Source organism: Octopus sinensis, linkage group LG9, assembly GCF_006345805.1.
Source record: "Octopus sinensis linkage group LG9, ASM634580v1, whole genome shotgun sequence".
NCBI classification, from domain to species: domain Eukaryota; kingdom Metazoa; phylum Mollusca; class Cephalopoda; order Octopoda; family Octopodidae; genus Octopus; species Octopus sinensis.
In genome coordinates this window covers 100,828,467-100,845,789 of record NC_043005.1, presented here as the reverse complement: position 1 = coordinate 100,845,789, position 17,323 = coordinate 100,828,467, and the positions used below count along the sequence as shown (strand labels likewise).

Below are 17,323 nucleotides of genomic sequence, written 5' to 3'. Positions count from 1 at the left end.
ATCTATCTATCTATCTATCTATCTATCTATCTATCTATCTATCTATCTATCTATCTATCTATCTATCTATCTGTCTGTCTGTCTGTCTGTCTCTTTATCTATCTATCTATCTACCTATCTATCTGTCTATCTATCTGTCTGTCTGTCTGTCTGTCTCTTTATCTATCTATCTATCTATCTATCTATTTATCTATCTATCTCTCATGCTAACCCACAACCTTATAGACTATCAGTAATTGTTTGACTGTGAAGGTTGTTTTGAGTGTTTGATTGTCTTATAGTGTGGCCTTGCATATATGGAAGACTATTTGATGTAAGGTAACAAGTGTGTATGTCTGCATTCTATAAGTGTGTGTGTGTAAATACATACATACATATATAATATCATCATCATCATCATCATTTAGCATCCATTCTCCATGCCGGCATGGGTTAGATTGAAATTGGTAAGCTGGAGAGCTGCACCAGGTTCCAGTCTGATTTGGCATGGTCTCTACAGCAGGATGCCCTTCATAATGCCAACCACTCCAAGAGTGTAATGGGTGCTTTTACGTGCCACCAGTACGGGTACCATTTACATGATACCAGCAATGAATATGACTGTGATTCACAGGTGGGTGCCATTTATGTAGCACTGGCAGAGACCACGACTATGATTCCCTGGTGCCATTTGCATGGCACCTGCAATGAATACGACTCTTAGGTGTCATTTACATTGCACCACAAACGACCACACTTTTTGGGTGCCAGTTTACATGGCACCATCGTTGATCATGACCATAATGCACAAGAGTCATTTACATAGCACCATCATTGACCACAATGATTCACAGGTGTCATTCATATGGTACCATCAATGACCACAACTACAATGCATGAGTATCAGTATCATTTACATAGCACCAGCATGGCCACAATTATCATTTCACTTGCTGCTCTGGGGAGTCTTCTCATGCACTGCATATCTCTAGAGCCCTTGGTCATTTGTCCTCACCTTTTTGAGGCCCAATGTTTGAAGATCATGCATCACCACTTTCTCGCATATCTTCCTGGGTCCACCTCTTCCACAAGTTCCCTCCACAGTTAGAGATAAGCACTTCTTTAAACATCTGTCCTCGTCTACATGCATCACATGACCAAGCCCACGCAGTCGTCTCTCTTGCACACCACACCTGATGCCCCTTATGCTCAGGTTTTCTCATATTTGAATTCATACAAACATATATACAAACATACATACATACGTGAATGCATACATATTCTATCAACTTGTACTATTTCTTACAATTCACATTGTTTTGGATTTTTTAAAATTTATACACAAACACACTACCTATATAGCTTAAAATATAAATTCTGGTTCAGATCCACTGTGTGACATCTTGGCCAAGTGTCTTCTATTGTAGCCCCAGGCTAACCAAGGCCTTTTGTAGGCGGAAGCAGAAAGAAAGTTGTGTATATTTGTTTGTGTGTGTGTGTGAAGGCACATGGTTCAGTGGTTAGAGCATCGAGCTTACGATTGTGAGGTTGTGAGCTCTAATCCCGGACCGGGCTGGTTGTTGTATTCTTGATCAAGGCACTTTATTTCACGTTGCTCCAGTTCACTCAGCTGTAGAAATGAGTTGCGACGTCACAGATGCCAAACTGTATCGCCCTTTGCCTTTCCCTTGGATAACACTGGTGGCGTGGAGAGGGGAGGCTGGTATGCATGGGCAACTGCTGGTCTTCTATAAACATCATTGCCAGGACTTGTGCCTAAGAGGGTAACTTTCTTGGTGCAATCCCACGTTCAGTGTCATGACCGAAGGGGGTCTCAGGTGTGCATGTTTGTGTGTGCATTGGGCTTACAATTATGACATTATGTTTGTGAGTTAGATTTCCAGACCGAGCTGTGGGTTGTGATCTTGAGCAAGGCACTTTATTTCGTGTTGCTCCAGTTTGCTCAGCTGTAGAAATGAGTTGCAGGGGCCCTGGTGCCGAGCTGCATTGGCCTTTGTCTTTCCTTTGGATAACATCGGTGGGCATGGAGAGGGGAGGCTGGCATGCATGGGTGGCTGCTGGTTTTCCATAAACAACCTTGCTTGGGCATGTGCCTTGGAGGAGAACTTTTTAGGTGCAATCCCAGGGTCATTTGTGACTGAAGTGTTTTTACCCATTTACATACATACACACATACACATATATATCTATCTATCTATATCTATCATATATATATATATACATACATATATATATACATACATGCATACATACATACATATAATATATATATATATATATATATATATAATATATATATATATATATATATATATATATAGAGAGAGAGAGAGAGAGAGAGAGAGGGAGATTAAAATTAAACAATTAAAAAGCAAAACATTTGTTATCACTTGAGAAAAGCATTTAATTTAGATAGAGATTATAAACACACAGAATTCCTAACAGCTGTTTCTAGAATTGGCAAGAACAAGAAACAGCCAAATGTTTTGCTTTTTCATTTTTTACTTTAATCTACACCTAATGCTCAAGGAGAAACCACTTCTAGCCACTTTCAATTGGCAGGCTCAACACCACATCTTATTTGCAGTTCAAGCCAGAGTTGGTGTGGTAAACCAAACTGAGCACTCATATTACATACTTATTGCAATACATCAGGTGATGAAAACTCCTTGTATATTCTTTCTATATACATACACACATACAACATACATACATACATACATACATACATACATACATACATACATGTGTTTGTGTGTGCCCCCCCTGATGAGACATATGTATGTGAAATAATATGTGTATAAAATTATACCATTAGCAGTAATTTATGTAGTTTTGTTCAAGATGTTCAAAGTGAACATGAGAACATTATCGAAGGAATTGCTGCAAAATTTACAATTTAAGAGACATAGATATTTTTCGAAGATAAATTAGGCCCTTCATCTCATCATGGCTGCCATAGCAATATAGCATTGGTTGCATTATATGAATCACTGAGAAATGAATATATTTTGCTATAATGCTTTTTACTGAAATGACAGAAAAACTAGGAAGAATTTATAGAATGAAATTTGTGCTTCAATTACAAAGAAAATGAGGAACAGTGATTTTTTTTACATACGATTTGGAAATGTAATATATATTATTATGTTAGAAGCTGACTCTCCACTAACACTCACTTAGTCACATGAACACACACACACACATACACACACACACATATACTCTCATACATACATAAATATACATATAGATATATAGATGCACACATACTCACATGTACATGTCTACTGATATAAACAAATGCACACACACACACACACATATATATATATATATATATATATATATATACACACATGCATACACATGTACATACATACGCACACAGATATACATATATCAACTATAAAGAAATAAGATGAAAATATATCTGAAAACGTGGGTTGTGGTGTGAGAAAAGACATTAAATTTCTCCATAAATATCTTCATAGAAACCTGGTTTTTCTCCATTGTTCACTTCTTTAATTCTTTAGGTTTTACATCCATTCCACTAAGGCTTTATGGAAGTCATGGCTTTGATGCTACCAAAATAACTGTTTCTCAGCTGCATTTTTTTTTTTACTGTCACTTACCAAATTTCACTGATATACCAAGAGTAGAACCCTTGTGTTGGCAGACCAAGTTAAATTAGTTCACAAACCTCATTTGCTTGTGGAACCATTATTTAATTTCGGATATTGTAGTTGTGATACCCATGCCAGTGGCACGTAGGGCCTCACAGAGGAAATGACGAGGACCGAAACCCCTGAGATATGCTGTGACTGTGAAGACCCGACAAATGAAGTGAGTTCATGGCTCTCAGGATGGCCTGCTGTGCTAACCTTGGATCGTAGAGTGACCCGCTGTTCTTGGGGAGACCTATTGAGTCAAATACACCAACATCAAAATAAAATCAAATGGCAATTGTAGTTAAGACACCCGTGCCGGTGACACATAAAAAGCACCGTCCGAACGTGGCAGATACCAGCGCTGCCTGATTGGCATCTGTGTCGGTGATACATAAAAGCATCAACCGATCATGGCCGTTTGCCAGCCTGCTCTGGCCCCTGTGCCAGTAGCATGTAAAAAACACCCACTACAGTCATGGAGTGGTTGGCATTAGGAAGGGCATCCAGCTGTAGAAATACTGCCAAATCAGACCAGAGCCTAGTGTAGCCTCCAAGGCTTACCAGACCCCGGTCGAACCGTCCAACCCATGGTAGCATGGAAAACGGACGTTAAATGATGATGATGTTTTCTGTTCTACCTGTGCACCTGTATAGGACACAAGTTTCTACCATTATACTTTACCTCTTATTCAGTGGTGTTTCCTGAAAACATTGATGAGATACCTCAAAACAACAGACTAGCTGTAGTAGATTTGAATTCAGAAACTAGAACTTGGTGTATATCCATTCTATATTCACATCGATCCAGGCTGACCAACAATTTATCAGATGTGAAGCATCGTTCTGCATGTTTGACCTCATCTGTCTGACTGAATTGAACAAATCCATGATCTGAAACATTCCAACCATAACCCACCTGTCTTAAAACATGGTTTTAATAACATCTTCCAGCAGGACAGCAGTGATCCTGTCTATTTACCCTGCAAGACCAAACTACTTGAAAGAAGGATTAGGCAGATATTATTTACAACAGTGTGGTACAAATACATCCTAAATTTAAATTTGTGGGAAAAAACAATAATGCTATTAATTATTTCTAACTTGAAGAGATAAAAAGCAAAGCTGACCTTTGTGGGATTTGAACTCAGAACATAAAGATCCAAAACAAATACCACAAAGCATTTTTCTTGATACTTTGATGATTCCTTCAATGCACTGACCTAACAAGATTCTTTTTAATAAATAACACCACAACCTTATAAACACTTGACCCTCCCATAGTTTACATGTTGAATATTCTGCACTCTAAGGTATTTAAGTACTGGGCAAGTCTAGCTGGCCTGTACCCTAAAGAACTGAGTACCTTATGTATACCCTAAAGTACTCATTGCTTTAGGGTGTACACTAAATAGACTTGCCAGGAACACAGAAAAATACCAGTAACAAAATTTTGTCAAAGTACAGTTGATGCTATTGTAGGAATTCTATTTATTTTGCTCCAAGCAGTTGTTACATCTAGGAATATTGAGTGATTAAATGAGTTTAAACTAATCGTTCCTCATTTCTGTTGTTTTGTTAGTCACAAATTTTATTACAAAATTAACAGTTATTTTCACTTCTATTTCATTTTAATTTTCCATTTGTAGCTGAGTGCTATACAACTCTAAGTTAGGGACTATCAGAGAATGTATAAATAGCTAGATTGGTAAAATAGCTGACTGCTAACCAAGATTGTCAACATAACCATATGTACATTATTTACAATATTTACATTTGAAAGATATTTGTCCTCATCCTGTTTGTTGTTAACGCAATGTTTTGGCTGATATACCTTCCAGCCTTCATCAGGTGTCTTGGGGAAATTTCAAACCTGGGTTCTCATTCCTAAGGCATATGGCATAGTAGTAAAGAGCATGGGCTATTAACCCCAATATTCCAAGTTCGATTCCAGGCAGTGACCTGAATAATAATAATAATAATAATAATAATAATAATAATAATAATAATAATAATAATGATGATGACAAATCAAAAAATACCTTAGGAATGAGAATCCAGGTTCGAAATTTCCCTAAGACACCTGAAGAAGTTTGGAGGATATATCAGCTGAAACATTTTGTTAACAACAAACAAGATGAAGACAAATATCCGTGAAATGTAAATAACGTATATGATGTACATAATTGCTCATCTCTTAAATATAGAACTGTATAACCATATATGTCCATGGTTGACTCCACTTGGCTTTAACTAACAGAGTAAGTTTCCATAACTAGTACAAGCTCATCTATAGAATTGACAACTGTTTCATCAGTTTGTGAACATAGCTTTTAGAAAAAACGATTTTGCAGGCTGACTTTGCCAAAATGAAAGACATGTTGTGCTCCTTGAGTGCTAATGAGTTAGAGACACACTATTAAGCTAATTTAATTGATTGTGACTGTTTGCAGTAATGACTTAATTTAACCATTCCTCATTACAACATCACACTGATGCAACAAACTTCCCTTAAAGTTCATATTTAACCCATTATCACGCTACCAAAATAAATTTTATGCTTGGATTATGTTATCTATTGTCTCATAACTGAAATTCTTACATGAAATGGCAAATGAAATTTGTTCTGGCTTTATAATCAAGTTACTGCAGTTATTTGTTAAAAATATTATCCTATTATTCAAGGACTGATGGTTTTATTTCTTTTTAGCTACTCAAGTGATATTTGTTTCTTTCTTCCTTCATTTGGAAATTTAAAGTTATTTATAAATCTATGAAGTTTAATGTTTAAATGTAGCCAGATGTCTACATCTAGGCACTGAAGTTGTGAATTTGGCTTGTGAAGTGCTTTATTTTTACTTTACATATGTATAATGGTACAGAAGTATTTTAAACTCATGTATATGTTGTTATTTGTTTGATTCAGACATTTGGCACTTGTCACTTCGCACAATATCTTCTATATTCTGAAATAAAAAAAAAAGGAGGTAATTAATAATAAATAATCATTATTATAAGTAATGTAGCATAATAAATCTAAAAACACAGTATTTGGTGGTATGAACACAACAGTGACAACAACAATAGCAATAATAATGATAAGAGGATGCTTATAAGCTATGGAACAAGAATTACTGGATAAAATGATAATAATATAAAAATAATAATAATGAAATTATTGTATACAGGGCTCAGGTGCACCACAACTTGTCAGAAGTGTGTATAAAGTATATGCAGTAATGCACAAATGTCTGGAAAGTGAACAGTGTATGAGTCAGATACATGCTTGTGTGTGTATGGAGGGGAGAAAACCAGGTGTAGTGTCGGCAAATCTCAGGAAGCATGGAAGTTTTGAAGGATGCAGTACTCCGACAGCTAACAACTGATGCCAGCAGTTTGTTCCATAATTCAGCAACTCTTAGCGTGAAAAAATGTTTCCGAAAGTCTTGGGAGCTGTGCTGTTTTTTGACTTTGTAAACATCTCTATGGGTGTTAGACAGGTGGAGTTTGAAAAGGTGCTCAGAGTTATTGTTTGTAAGATGGTTAATAATTTTATGGGTGTCTGCCAAGTCAGCTGCCAGACGTTGGAGTTTCAATGTATCCATCCATGCCCAGGGAAGTAAGGCGTTCAGAATATGGGAAATGCCTGAAGAGGAATAGGAAAATAAGTATCTCACCACTGCACAGAAGCATTCATCCTCATCAAATGTGGACTAGTTGTAGTGGAAAAGAGTAGAAAGGAAAAAAAGATCAATGAGTGTCAGAAAGATAGTAGAACTAGAAATGACAAGTCTGGGTTGTTTTCTTGAAGAAAAAGAACTGTTGTTAAGGTGGTAATAAATGAAGAAATACTTTCAGAATTTGCAAAGCTCAAAAAGAGAAAATAGGATAAATGGAAAAGAGGAAATGAAACCTCAACTCGTTAGCAGTCAAACCTGTGTTCTCTGGTTCAAGTATTCCACAGGTTTTATGTTAAAATTGACCAGATCCAACCTCTCATAATTACCCTACAATGCCAAATAATTTGAGAGTTAACCTTGAAAAAGCTTGATCTGTATCTGAGAATATGTACAATGTACAAAGCATGTCTATTTGAGTCACTGGCAAGTCCTCAATATAAAGTAATGAATTTATGAAGGGTAGAAAAAAATTTATTATATATAAGGTAGAAAATGCTCTTTATCCCTGACCATGGCTTGTGATTTGATAGGAAACTTAATCAAAATGGGTACAGCACCAATACTGTGAATAATTCTTCTCTGGAAGCATGGGTGTTTTGTTCATCATCCTTAAGTGACCCTTATTCAGGGGCCTTTTGAGTGGGATGAGCAACTCGAGCTGAAGAAAACTCCAACTGGGCCTCCACCAGCAAGGTCATGCACTGTTCATCTTGATATGAGATCACCATATCATGTGCTAATGGTTGTGATGCATATGCCTGGTGTACCCTTTTCAGATGGGTAGTCATGGTGGGTTTATTGGGCTTTGTATATTTGTACCCCAACATCACTTTGATGGTGCGTGCTGCTTTCTCAATAATGATAAACAACAGCAACAACAACAACAACAACAACAATAATAATAATAATAATAATAATAACAACAACAACAAATAAATTTGTCGCCATCATTGTCATCATCATCATCATCATTATCTACTGAGAAAATCATTTGTTTCTTATATAAACTGGTATATCATCATTTGTAATCAAAGTTTGAAATAATTAATTTACATCTTCGTTTTAAATGAAGATCTAATTTAATTAGATTTTGTCATGATGTAATGTGAAGGAAATATATCTTTATATCTTTTTTTTAACGACTCCGTGTCATGTGACAGCAACTACTACTACTACTACTACTACTACTACTAATAATAATAATAATAATAATATCATTTCCCTGATGCAATGTTATCATGTACATTGTTTTGTCTTGGTGTAAAAGATGGGCTACAGCAAATATTCTGCTCAATACCACAGATTTGCTTGTCAGTTGTTTGACCTTAACCAGTTGAGCATGTCCCTTAGTGGCTGACGATATGTGCATCTCTGATCACGAGCAGAAGTAGTGGAGGAGCATCATAGCCAAGTGCTGAGAGGAATTCTCTGGGGTTTGAATAATTCACCTTTGGAATAATGGATGTGTTGTTCAACATCCTTAAACAACCCTTATTCAGGGACCTTTTGAGCTACCTGACCTTAATAAAATTCTAACTGGGCCCCCACCTGCAAGGTCATGCATCGTTTATCTTGATGAGATCACTATGTCGCGGACATGTGGTGTACCCTTATTAGACAGGTAGTTAAGAGGGGTATACTGGGCTTTGTATATTTTACCCCAGGATCACTTTGATGGTATGCACTGCTCTCTCACTCAATAATAATAATAATAATCATAATAATAATAATGAAGATAATAATAATATTCCCTACAGGAAGTGCAAAAAATCATATTAACTGGAATGGCTCATGTACTGTTGTTTTCACCGTGAAAACAACATCCATCCATTCATGAATTTATTTATTTATTAATTTTTAAATACATATTTTACCTGTGAATTTGCACGTGTAATCTGGGAATGCATACAATGAGCTTCTCTGCCCTTGGTGTACGGAAAACACTCGGCGAGAAACGGAAGAAAATTTGAAGAAAGAAGGAAAAAAAAAATAATAATAATAATACCAGTACAGAGAATGAAAATTCTGAGAATAAAGGGTTGAGTGAGTCTTTAAGGTTAGCGCTAAGTTTATGAGATGTAGTGGGGATTATGAGAAGTGCAGGTCTATAATCAAAAGTATTCCGGCCTTGGCTATCTTGTCTGTTTGTAAATTTATGATGTCATTGTCTGTATCTTTACAACTTTTAAAAGTACTGTTGTATAATTGGTGGTTCATTTCGCTCCTATCTTTAGCAAATCCCATGATTATATAAAAGCTACCGTACAGGATGAAGTACAGATAGTGTTAGAACAGTGTTTCTGTTTTATTAAAGTATTTAGAAAGGATTGTTCCTACAGCTATTGATGTAACTGCTGGTCTCAACTAATCTCTATTTCTGTGTGAATGTGTGAAGGCAGACAGCGGTTGCTAGTTGAATTCTCAATAGATGATGGTTATGATAATAATGATGAAGTATAATAATGTATTTCTAATATTCTTTATGATTCTGTGATGTAGAACCAGCAAATCCTTGGTATATTTGACAAAGAAAATTGTAGCAATTTCATTGATACCAATAAGTCATAATTTTTTCTGCTCTAGGCACAAGGCCTGAAATTTTTGGGAAGAGGTCCAGTTAATTAGATCGCCCCCAATATGCGACTGGTATGCAATTTATCAACCCCGAACGGAGAAAAGGCAAAGTCCTCTGCAGAATTTGAACTCAGAATGTAAAGACAGACAAAATACCTATTTCTATACTACCCACAAGGGGCTAAACACAGAGGGGACAAACAGGGACAGACAAATGGATTAAGTCGATTATATTGATCCCAGTGTGTAACTGGTACTTATTTAATCGACCCCAAAAGGATGAAAAGCAAAGTCGACCTCGGTGGAATTTGAAATCAGTACTTACTGGCAGACAAAATACCGCTGAGCATTTCACCTGGCGTGCTAACGTTTCTGCTAGCTCACCACCTAATAAAGCATAATGATAATTAAAGATGATAAAGGTAATAATATTAATTTCTTACATTGTCACAAGGTAAACAATTGTAGAGATGTTGAGTGGAATGGTCTAACTCCAATACGCAGTTCTTTATTGACAATACAACAGACTGATACTGAGTGGTCTAAGATATATAATTTTGCATTCTTAACATCAGTCCACTAACTGCTTGATGACAATAATAATAATAATGGTTTCAAATTATGGCACAGGGCCAGCAATTTCAGGGGATGGGTAGGTCGATTACGTTGACCCCAGTGCTCTAATGGTACTTTATTATCAACCCCGAAAGGGATGAAAGGCAAAGTCGACCTCAGCAGTATTTAAAGTGTAAAGACCGATGAAATGTCGCTAGGCATTTTGCCCAGCATGCTAACAATTCTGCCAGTTTGCCACCTTAATAATAATAATAATAATAATAATAATAATAATAACACATTTATATGTATGTGTGTGTGAGTATGTGTATTTATTTATTTATTTACTAGCAATCCTCAGCACATCGTACTTTAAAAGAAATCTTGTGGTGGTTTCAGTCATTGCTTGTTGATAGTCTTTCTCTCCATCCTGCTCTCTCTCTGTATGATAATAATAATAATAATAATAATAATAATAATAATAACTAGAATGTGGAACCTGAAAACAGAAACAATTCCTATCATAGTAGGTGCATTAGGCATGATAAAAAAATATTCAGACAAATACATAACAAAAACACCAGGACTTACAAACACATATAACATACAGAAAATTGCACTACTAGGCACTGCACACATCCTACGCAGAACACTTTCCATACAGTAACCATCAGAGCATCACAACAAATCACAGCACATACCCAAGGCACACAGAGCTGCGCTCGGCAGTGAAGTGAAAGCACGCTATAAAAATAAAACTACTGAATAATAATAATAATAATGATGACGACGATGATGATGATGATGATGAAGAAGAAGAAGAAGAAGAAGAAGTAGTAGTAGTAGTAGTATTCAGCAGTGTGATAAGGTCTGCAAGCAATTGAAAAATGCCTGAGAATGACAGCGTCTCAAATTCCTGACTGAAACAGCTGACCAATATTCATAAATCTGTCTCAACCGCATTCAGTGAATTAGCAAACACAGCAGAAATAATACCTGAATGGTTGGTTGAGGGGAAATAAAACAATATTGATCCTGGGAAACAAAAACACCTGGGACCTCAACATGGCAGATTTATAATTTGTTTGCTAACAACTTTACGAAACCCTTCCAGCTCTGCTCTACAACAGGATGGCTGTTCAACCGGAAAGTAATAGCATTTTACTAGAGGAGCCGAAGAGGTGCCAGAAGGGATGTATGGTTGTAAAGAGCAGCTAATGGTGAACCAAGCAATTATCGAAGAAAGCAAGAAGAGAAGGAGAAAAACAAGAAACATGTAGGTTGGTATAGATTATTTACTGAAAAATATCTGCTAGCATAACACTCTGTTGGATATTGGAGACACTACATGTATATACAGAGGCTAACGCAGTAAGTCAAGCATATCATTGCAGGGCAAAGAGAAGATAAAACAGCAAGCTTATACATATAAGAGAACATCTCTCTACACTTCGGCTTAAGTTTGACTCCATTAATGTATTTACTGAATAAAAACCCCAAGGGTTGGGCTGCAACTGTTATGAATAAACTTTTAATCATCTCCTCTGTATTGATAACCTAAACTATTTTACAAATGTCAATACACATATGGAGAACCCAAATGAAATTCAGCAGAGGTATAAAAGTGACTATGATGGTTAGTAAGACATGAAAATTAAGAAGAAATGAATTAGTCAGAATTAAGTAAATCGAATCAAAAAAATTAAACAAAATCGATGCAACACACAAATGGGAACAATCAGAAATGAAAGTAGGGTGGGGAGTTGGATTAATATTCGTAACTAAGTTAATCCCAGAAACAAAATAATAGGTGTTAATATGCTAGGTGTCTGTTCCAGTTTTATTATAATTTCAACAAAACAAATTGAAAGTTAATTAAATTGAAACAGATTGAACAGGAGAGCAATCAAAATATTAACAGTATCCTCAACCTATTTCTTTACTACCCACAAGGGGCTAAACTCAGAGGAGAGGAACAAGGACAGACAAACGGATCAAGTCGATTATATCGATCCCAGTGCGTAATTAGTACTTAATTTATCGACCCTGAAAGGATGAAAGGCAAAGTCAACCTCAGCGGAATTTGAGCTCAGAACATAACGACAGACGAAATAGAGCCACTTAGCATTTCACCAGGCCTGCTAACGTTTCTTCCAGCTCGCTGGTGTGTTACAAAAAAAAGCAGAGAAAGCGAAAAAACTATTACAATCTGACAACATTGAATCCAGAAAAAATTCTAAGAAATCAGACAATGGAAAGTGACTAGTGTGTCATCATCATCATCATCATCATCATTTAACATCCGGTTTCTATGCTGGCATGGGTTGGACATTTTCACTGAAGTCTGGAGAGTCAGCAGCTGCACCAGACTCCAGTCTGGTCTGGCAATGTTTCTACAGCAGGAAGTCCTTCCTAACACCAACCACACTGAGAGTGTAGTGGGTGCTTTTTACGTGCCACCTGTACAGGAGCCAGTCAGGCGGGCCTGGCATTGACTACGTTCAGATAGTGCTTTTTACGTGCCACTAGCTCAGAAACCAGTCAGGGGGCACTGGCATCAGCCATGTTTGGATGGCACTTTTTACGTGGCACCCGCATAGGAGCCAGTTAGGCGAACCTGGCATCGACCACATTCAGATGGTGCTTATATGGAAATATGAAGAAAAACATTAAAAAAAAGGCACTTCTTTCTACACATGTAAGGAAACAATAAGGCAGAGGCTAAAAATGAACTCTAGGTACAGATGTGACTGTTGTAAGCAGTATGCTTCCCATTTACATCATTCTGTGTTCAATCCTATTGCATGGCACCTTGAGCAAATGTCTTCTACTAAATCCTTGGGCTGTTCAAAGCTTTGTGAGTGAATCCAGTAGACATAAACTGAAAGAAGCCCTTCCTATATGTGCACGAGTGTATGTGTGTGTGTCTGTATGTTTGTGTTTGCCCCCCCCACCCCCACCACCACCACCAACTGGTATTGGTATGTTTATGTTCCTGTAACTTAGTGATTCAGCAAAAAGAGACCAACAGAATAAGTACCAGGCAGGCTTTAAAAAAAATAAGCACTAATTACATCATTTGACTAAGAATTTTTCACGGTGGTGCCCCAGTATGGCCACAGTCTTATGACTGAAATGAGTCAAAGATAATGGGATATAATGGCAAAAAATAATTTAAAATAAGCAAAAGTAAGATGAGACCAGTAGCAGCTCATGTATAGGCACTGCAGAACTGCAGCACCCCCTATTTCCACTTGATATTATCAAAGACATTCAATGTATTGAGTCCTTTTATCTTTAGTTCTTTCTTTATACTTGTACATTATACAATCCTTAAGCTTAATGTCAGTAGCCGTCCCCTAGTTTATAAAAAAAAATACAAAATTCCTTGTATAGAACTGTGCTGGTTGCAGTTCTAGCAAAACTGTGTTTGGCTGTTGTGTGCATGCTCACATGTCCGAGATAGGAAGTTTCACACTAGGGAGAGAGAGCACTGTGTGAATGACAGTGCCAGGTGAAAGGTGGTGTCTCTTTTTGACTCCATGTGTGTTGTGCTTAAAAATGTGTTTATATTCCTGAATGTGATAAAGTGTAGAATTAGATTATAATCCTGCTTCCAGCTTCAGTATTGCTGCCAGGATTTGAAAATTAGGGCAGATAGGGGAGATTTTTGAAAAAACAAGGGGGAATTTGTGGCAGTGTTTGGTGAACAAGTTAAACACACTACCTGGTATTGGCTAAAATGCAAACCAATCAAGTTTATTGTATAAATTTTCTTTTTATATGTTTGTTTCCTTTTACACAATATTAAAACAATGGCTAAAAAACCTTCTGAAGCAGCACCCCTGGTAATTTAATCAACAAGCTGCCACTGTATGAGACTCCGTGAAATACTTAAGAAAATTAGGGAGACAACCACTTCATTACTAATATCCTGCAAAAAATTGATAGAGTCAATCAGAATCAGTGATGGTTCAATACTGTGGAATAAGGTGGCGAGCTGGCAGAAACGTTAGCACACCGGTTGAAATGCTTAGCGGTATTTTGTCTGTCACTACATTCTGAGTTCAAATTCTGGTGAGGTCGGCTTTGCCTTTCATCCTTTCGGGGTCGATTAAATAAGTACCAGTTACGCACTGGGATCGATATAATCGACTTAATCTGTTTGTCTGTCCTTGTTTGTCCTCCCTGTATTTAGCCCCTTGTGGGTAATAAAGAAATAGGTATTTCGTCTGCCACTACATTCTGAGTTCAAATTCTGCTGAGGTAGACTTTGACTTTCATCCTTTCGGGGTCGATTAAATAAGTACCAGTTATGCATTGGGGTCGATATAATCGACTTAATCTGTTTGTCTGTTCTTGTTTGTCCTCTCTGTGTTTAGCCTTTTGTGGGTAATAAAGAAATAGGTATTTCGTCTGTCTTTACATTTTGAATTCAAATTTTGCCGAAGTCAGCTTTACCTTTCATCCTTTTGGGTTTGATAAATTATGTACCAGTTGCATACTGAGGTCGACCTAATCAATTGGCGCCCTCCCCCCAAATTTCAGGCCTTCTGCCTAGAGTAGAAAAGAATACTATGGAATACCAGTTATAAATGTTATAGAATACTCTGAGTTTAGGGAGTCATTACAATACATCTACAAAGGAAAGTGAAAAATTATACACACTCTTGTGTTTTCAATGTATTTACACAGAAGCAGGGGGGATAAACAAGTGCATCATTTTTCTATACAGCCTCCTACCTTTTCGATGCACTTGGTCCAGCGATCCACGGGCTTGCGTATTCCCTCCAAGAAGAAGGTTTTAGGTTGGTCATACAACTATTTATCCACTGCTTCCTTCACATCTTCATCCATAAGAAATCAACGATCTTGTAAGCTATCTTTAAGCAGTCGAAAGATCTGAGAGTTGGAAGGGACAAGATGTGGGCTGTAGGCAGGGTGTTGCAGCCCCTCAAAACCCAATTGGTTAAGGATTTCAACAGTCTGGGCATCCATGTGTTGGCATGCATTGTCATGCAACAACAGAACTTTCTTTGACAAGAGGCTTCAGTGTTTGATGGTTTCAGTTTACTGGCCAACAAAGCATTGTATCTTGCACTGTTGATTGTTTGTCCCATTTCTGGAGAAATCAGATCCCTGCTCTTTGTTCTTCTGTGGAGCACATTGCTAGTGGAGCAGCCATGGTTACACTGTAAAGCGAGAAAGAAAAATGGCACGATCAGGTTCAGACTTCGATCACATGACCACAATATTACCAACTTTTAGCACACATGTGCAGATGGCAGTGTGATAATAATAATAAAAATATGTTATGGTGAAGGTGTGGATAATTTTTGATTTCCCCTAGTAATAAGCTGATCTGCTAATATTTTAATCCAGATTGAAGAAAACAGCTGTAACAGTACTTTGGAAACACCTTGCTTGTCACAGCTGCAGAATGCAGTCATGATTTGTAGACGATTTAGAAGCTAGTTATGCAATAAAGTTTTGTTTTAAACTAGGAAAAAGGTCTGCAGAAACTTATGAAATGCTTTATACAGCTGAAGGAATAACTTGAGCCAAGCATACAAGAGGTTCAAGGATGGTCGAGAGGAGGTGAGAGATGATAAGGGGTGTGAGAGGGAAAAGAAAATTAGAATATCAGAGATGGTTGAGAAAATTTGCAGTTTTCTGGATGAAGACTATTGTGTATGTACGAAGGTGAGAAGTATGCAGTTTAGTGTTGGTGCGATAACTGTAAATAATATTATTCATGAAGGTCTGAACATGCACAAAATTTATGCAGAGTTTGTTCCCAGAGTATAGGCGCAGGAGTGGCTGTGTGGTAAGTAGCTTGCTTATCAGCCACATGGTTCTGGGTTCAATCCCACTGCGTGGCACCTTGGGCAAGTGTCTCCTACTATAGCCTCGGGCCGACCAAAGCCTTGTGAGTGGATTTGGTAGACGGAAACTGAAAGAAGCCCGTCATATATATGTATATATATGTGTGTGTTTGTGTGTCTGTGTTTATCCCCCCAACATCGCTTGACAACCGATGCTGGCATGTTTATGTCTCTGTAACTTAGCGGTTTGGCAAGAGAGATCGATAGAATAAGTACTAGGCTTACAAAGAATAAGTCCTGCGGTCAATTTGCTCGACTAAAGGCAGTGCTCCAGCATGGCCACAGTCAAAATGACTGAAACAAATAAAAGAACAAAAGAATAAAAAAAAAGGAAGAGTGCTCAGTGAGGAACCGAAGAAAAGATGCATTGGTGACAGCAGGGAGAGGGCTGCATCTGTTACCGCTAATCCAAGAGTATTTGAGTCTCTAGTGACCAGTGACAAAAGCTGGATCTACTGTTATAGTCCAGAGACCAAGAGACAGAGTCCCCAATGAAGCATCCTAACCCAAGAAGACCAAGCAAAGCAAGTCTACTGGGAAGCTCATGAGGATCTCTTCTTTTGATAGCTAGAGCATCATCCACGTCCACTGCTTTCCCTCTGGCCAGATGGTCAGCAAAGAATACTCTGTGGAGGCTTTGAAGGAGTTCAAGAAGAGACAGCAAAAAAAACAGCTCTTCTACTCAAGTCAGTGGCACCAGCACCAGAACAATGCACAAGTCAACAGTTCTATCCTGGTAACCAAATACTTGACAGAGATGGGCAGCAAACTCACCCTCCCTACAGTTCAGACCTTGCTCCCTGTGATTTTTGGTTGTTCTCCAAGCTGAAGGAGAGACTCAGAGGCAATCATTTTGAAAACTTTGAGAAGATAAAAGAGGCTGTGACAAGGCTCCTGAACACCGTTTACTTCCATGGGACCTTCATGAAGTGGTTTCAATGCTACAAATGCAATATAGTGT

The 17,323-nt window shown here is 37.5% G+C and overlaps 1 protein-coding gene and 1 long non-coding RNA gene across 2 annotated transcripts in view; both read left to right on the top strand.

The window, feature by feature from the left end:
• Positions 1–17,323, top strand: part of LOC115215496 (cytosolic carboxypeptidase 6-like) — a 538,012-nt gene that overhangs the window by 269,394 nt on the left and 251,295 nt on the right. The gene's annotated exons all lie outside the window — the stretch shown is intronic.
• On the top strand, positions 10,783–15,824 carry LOC118764931. Its single transcript, XR_005000770.1, has 3 exons — positions 10,783–10,803; positions 12,877–12,882; positions 15,686–15,824. It is a non-coding gene; the product is annotated as an uncharacterized LOC118764931 (long non-coding RNA).